This window comes from Mus caroli, unplaced genomic scaffold (assembly GCF_978045245.1).
Source record: "Mus caroli unplaced genomic scaffold, Mus_caroli_1 scaffold_15, whole genome shotgun sequence".
NCBI classification, from domain to species: Eukaryota; Metazoa; Chordata; class Mammalia; order Rodentia; family Muridae; genus Mus; species Mus caroli.
This window is the reverse complement of record NW_028227270.1, coordinates 33,261,766-33,267,400: the sequence shown is the minus strand read 5'-3', so window position 1 is coordinate 33,267,400 and position 5,635 is coordinate 33,261,766. Positions and strand designations below refer to the sequence as shown.

The following is a 5,635-nucleotide window of genomic DNA, read 5'->3' as shown; positions in this document are numbered from 1 at the left end:
CGCGGCATAAGAACAGCTCCTGTTGACTTTGCCCACACAGCCATGGCAGAGACTGTCAATGCAGTAGCCTCTAAGTCAGTTGAGGTGCCATAAGCACAGGAGGTACTAAATCAACATCTTTATCAAGCCCCTCCCCCCACTTTACAACAACAGATTGACTTACTGACAGAAGAGTTGGCCCTTGTTAGGGGCATGTCTTTATTGGCATGCGATCCCAGGTTTCACTCAATCTGACTAACCACTTACCAGGTACATAAAGCCATTGAAGGCCAAAAACAGTTGTCTCAGTATCTTAAAGGCAACTTCATAGACAAATTCGTTAACTATTCTGTACTGTTAAGAAAGAACATAGCCAACTTCAATGAGACCAGGGTACTTGTGCTCTCCCTAGATGCTGGATTGTTGGGAAAAGTCTGGGACAATTTTAAGAGGCTGTTTGAACATGGATAGCCACTGATGCTATGATGAAAGAAATTCTCATACTGATATTATTTTAAAGTGTCTTACACAGGATACCTCAAGGTAGTGTTCCAAAGATAAAGTGACCCTCCAGGTGCTGATGGTCCTCAGAAATTACTTTTGCAGGCCGGCTAAGGAAGTGATGGCAGAGATCTATGAGACCACAATGAAGGCTCTTCATCGCCCCCTTTTGTGACATGCCTCTGTAATGATATCTTTTTTCAGGGCTGGTAGCCAATGACAGGCAAGATCCTGGGAGAAAGAACAACCTAAGACAGATATAGTCCAGTATACTGGAAATCCTCCAAGGTAAGGTCAACAACGTTGTAGCAATGGCATCCCAGCTACCACTAGGCTGTCAAAATCTAAAAGTCAAAAAAGTTAATATGGAGCAGCAACCATGGGGCTGCCTCTTTGAAAACATTGAGGGCTGCACAACCACAAAAGCATTTCTTGCAGGAGGACATAATTGAGATCTGTCTGAGAGACCAAAGATGAGACCAAAGATTGCTGATGTAAATAATGCCAGCCACCCAGGAACTGCTGCTTTGTAGAGATGCTTTCTTGGGACCAGTGGGGTCACAGATGGAGGGTGTTAAAGGAGCTTGCAGCAGTGTCCTGAGAGCTTGAAGATGCATTTCTCACCTCCTTCCTGAGTCTGTGACATTGACTCTGTGCCTCCTCATCTCTAACCCCCAAGGGCAGAGAGGGTAAGGCAACAAGTAGTCTAGAGCACAGGCAAAAGAAGAGAATAAACCAAGATAGAAAAAAAAAAGTCTTTATGATACAAAAGAATAATTCAGGGAAAATAATGAAAATACAAAGAGATGTTGGTGAAGTGAGAATGATGGATGACACATATGTCTAACATTTCAAAGACACCAAGTCTTCTCTAGCCAAAGCTAGAAGCCTCTGGGTGTTATTCATGAATTTTCAAAGCTTTTATAATAATTAAATCAACATTTTTTCTGCAAATCAGTAAGTTGAAGAAGATTTAAACAGTTGACAGAAGCTTTAGCGTGTAAGCAGTGACATGATCATAGAAAAATGTGCAAAATATTGAAGATGAAAATTAATTCTCAAGGAAATGCACAGAAAGCAAAAATCAATAATATCTCATGTTCTGTAGATAGAAAGGTACTCATAGAATCAAAATAACATTAATAAACAGTCTGGGCAGAATAAATATTATGTAAAATTTTATCAGGATAGACAGGTGGGAATGGGCAAGAGTATGAATAATAAGTTTATTCTTTTTTTGTAGTACACTTCATACAATGTTAACTCCTTAGACTGTGATATATATCTAAGGTACACAGTCTTCCTATTTACTCAGAACTCCTTATGTCTGCTTTCTGGGTGTAATTATCAAAAACACACCATTCTCAAAGGAGATCCTGTCTTGGTGATAAATTATATTGTCAACAGGGCAGGGACGACAGGGGATATTTCTTGTTCATGTTAAATAGAGGGGTCGATAGTGGTTGCACTACTGCTCCTAATTTTCCTTCTTTCTAGAATTTAGCCTAACAGAACATAACCCAAAGGCAACTACAGATTCTGCAGGAGATGGCAAAGAATAAGATGGCATGAAATGTGCATAATGAATCTTCAAGTTGTTGTAATTAGAATGGGTCATATGGCTGCTTTTGTTTAAATTTTAGTCACCTACGTAATCTTATTTTCATCTGTCATTTTTAGAATGATGTTGATAAAGGAGACAAAATTATCACATTTTGGTAATATAAACGTAGTGATTTAAGGAAGGGAATGATAACATGCAGGATAATAAAACCTGAAGTAGAAATTTCTGATTTCTTTGGAAACTCAGTAATGTCACATTATACTTTTCTGGAAACTGATTTGTGAGAAGGTACATGATTTTTCTCTGCAAGGTGTCTCATGAGAGGATGTTTTACTGAAGCAGACATTTGGGAGGGCACCTGATGCTTGGAAAGAGTATAAGTAGAACCCACAGACAGTGAAAGTATTATCTTGCACTGCTACATTTTGCAGCACTTTGTTGGTCTTTGGTGGTCTTCATTGGTCTTCACTTCATAGAGAAAAGCACTCCAAAAACAAACAAACAAACAAACAAACAACAAACAAAAATCTCATAGTATTTTGAGTGATACTTTTTCTGACTCATTCTGATTTTATAGACATTTCTGTTATTGCTGGATTGAGCCACTTCTCTACTGATTCATGTTTGATGTTTGCTATTGAACTGGGCTGCTGATATCCTGACAACAAAAATTGAAATTACTCCCAAAACTACTTCTAAACAGGTCCTCAATCCCCTTTTCCTATGAACTTTCTTCTACCCCTACCTCTGTTCAGTAGGCTAGAAGGGAGGTGGAAATGTTCCAGAAACCATAAGTAAAGTAGGTTTAGAAAAAACGAGAAGAATGGAGACCAAAATGTGGACAATATGCCCCTTCTTAGAATTGGGAACAAAACACCCATGGAGTTACAGAGACAAAGTTTCGAGCTGTGATGAAAGGATGGACCATCTAGAGACTGCCGTATCCAGGGATCCATCCCATAATCAGCTTCTAAATGCTGACACCATTGCATACACTAGCAAGATTTTGCTGAAAGGACCCAAATATAGCTGTCTCTTGTGAGACTATGCAGGGGCCTAGCAAACACAGGAGTGGATGCTCACAGTCAGCTATTGGATGTATCACAGGGCTCCCAATGGAGAAGCTAGAGAAAGTACCCAAGGAGCTAAAGGGATCTGCAACCCTATTGTTGGAACAACATGATGAACTAACCAGTACCCCGGAGCTCTTGTCTCTAGCTGCATATGTATCGAAAGATGGCCTAGTCGGCCATCACTGGAAAGAGAGGCCCATTGGACTTGCAAACTTTATATGCCCCAATATAGGGGAATGCCAGGGCCAAAAGAATGGGAATGGGTGGGTAGGGAAGTGGGGGGGCAGTATGGGGGACTTTTGGGATAGCATTGGAAATGTAATAAAAAATATGTAATATGTAATAAAAATATTAAAAAAAAAAGAAAAAGAAAAAACGGGGCTCCCGGGCTGAGGGTAGCTTGAGCCCGGCAGCATTGTTCAGTCAAAGCGAGAACATTCCAGAGGTCACAGCGGCACCTGCCCAGCCTCCCCTCCACTTCCTCGGTGCTGGCCCTGGGGATCTGGACCCGGTTCCCAGAGCCTCTTCCTCCCAGTCCTGGACAAGCCGCGTTGGGTTTATGTCTTTATTTGACGAAAACAAGCTGTTGCACAGCCATTGTTACCTGTATTGGGGAAACATAGCATACAAGCAAGAAGCCTACAGCCTCAGTGGCTAAATTTTTTTCATGTCAGAGAGACCGAGAACTCTTGCAGTCGTTTATGTCATCCCTTCTTCTCCAGACAGAAGATACCAAAAAATTGCAATCAAAGATCTCTCCATCTTCTTGATAAAGTCACTATTAAGCCAAAACGTCTGTCACCGTCAACTGCAGCGTGTCAGACCAGTTCTATCGCTACAAGATGCCCCGTTTGATTGCTAAGGTTGAGGGCAAAGGAAATGGAATCAAGACAGTTATAGTCAACATGGTTGATGTTGCAAAGGCGCTTAATCGGCCTCCAAAGTATCCCACCACATATTTTGGTTGTGAGCTGGGAACACAGACCCAGTTTGATGTTAAGAATGACCGTTACATTGTCAATGGATCTCATGAGGCGAATAAGCTGCAAGACATGTTGGATGGATTCATTAAAAATATTATTTCTCTGTCCTGAGTGTGAGAATCCTGAAACAGATATGCATGTCAATCCAAAGAAGCAAACAATAGGTAACTCTTATAAAGCCTGTGGATACCAAGGCATGCTTGACACACATCATAAAGTCTGTACATTCATTTTCAAAAATCCACCTGAGAATAGTGACATTGGTACAGGAAAGAAAGAAAAGGAAAAGAAAAATAGAAAGGGCAAGGACAAGGAAAATGTCTCTGCATTCACCAGTGAGACACCACCACCTCCACCACCAAATGCAATTTGTCCTCCACATGCTGTGGTAGAAGAGGAAGATGATGATTCGGGGGAGGATATAACTGAGGAAGCTCAAAGGCGCAGAATGGATGAAATCAGTGACCATACAAAAGGTCTGACACTTAGTGATGATTTGGAAAGAACTGTAGAAGAGCGTGTTAACATCCTGTTTGATTTTGTTAAGAAAAAGAAAGAAGAGGACATTATTGATTCATCTGATAAAGAAATTGTGGCTGAGGCAGAAAGGCTATATGTAAAAGCCATGGGTCCTCTTGTTTAGACAGAAGTTCTCTTTGATGAGAAGATAAGAGAGCAAATCAAGAAATACAGGCGCCATTTTCTAAGATTTTGTCATAACAATAAAAAGGCTCAGCAGTACCTTCTTCATGGTTTGGGATGTGTGGCAGCAATGCATCAAGCTCAGCTGATCTCCAAGATTCCACATATCCTGAAGGAGATGTATGATGCAGACCTTTTAGAAAAGGAGGTCATTATCAGCTGGTCAGAAAAGACCTCTAAGAAATATGTCTCAAAAGAACTTGCCAAAGAGATTTGTGTCAAAACGGAGCCATTTATTAAATGGTTGAAGGAAGCAGAGGAATAATCTTCTGGTGGTGGGGACGAAGATGAAGATGAAAATATTGAGGTGGTATATTCGAAAACTGCCAGTGTACCAAAAGTTGAAACTGTGAAGTCTGACATCAAGGATGATGACATTGATATTGATGCCATTTAAAAGGATGGATGCAACTTAGCTTAACGGTGTAATGCTGCAAATTTTTCTCCATTATCAGCCAGAAGTGCAACATGTATGTGCAAGAGCTAAAGTGGCTTAACATCATGCTACTCTTGATACTAAAAAGCTATTACTGCGAGTGGTCTATAATTAAGCCCAATGAGACATCTAGGGAGTCCATGCATATCAGTGAGCTGTTGTAGTTTGCTTATTTATAGCATGTTTCTTTTGGAAAAAACCTAGTGGTGGACACATTTGGATCACATTTATACAGTTATAAAAAAGATTTGATTTTGGTCATTCAAAAAAAAAAAGAAAAAAGAAAAATCTAAGCTGCAGGTGGTGTCTTAGGCATAATGGATAACTTCACTTCTAATGTAATAGAAGGGAAAAAAAGCCTATATTTTGATGGGTTGACAATATTGTTTAAGGAGTC

The 5,635-nt window shown here is 40.2% G+C and overlaps 1 pseudogene; it reads left to right on the top strand.

Annotated features, from left to right (window-relative positions):
• The first annotated feature begins 206 nt into the window (after positions 1-206).
• On the top strand, positions 207-5,304 carry LOC110307721 (eukaryotic translation initiation factor 5 pseudogene; annotated as a pseudogene).
• The last annotated feature ends 331 nt before the right edge of the window (positions 5,305-5,635 follow it).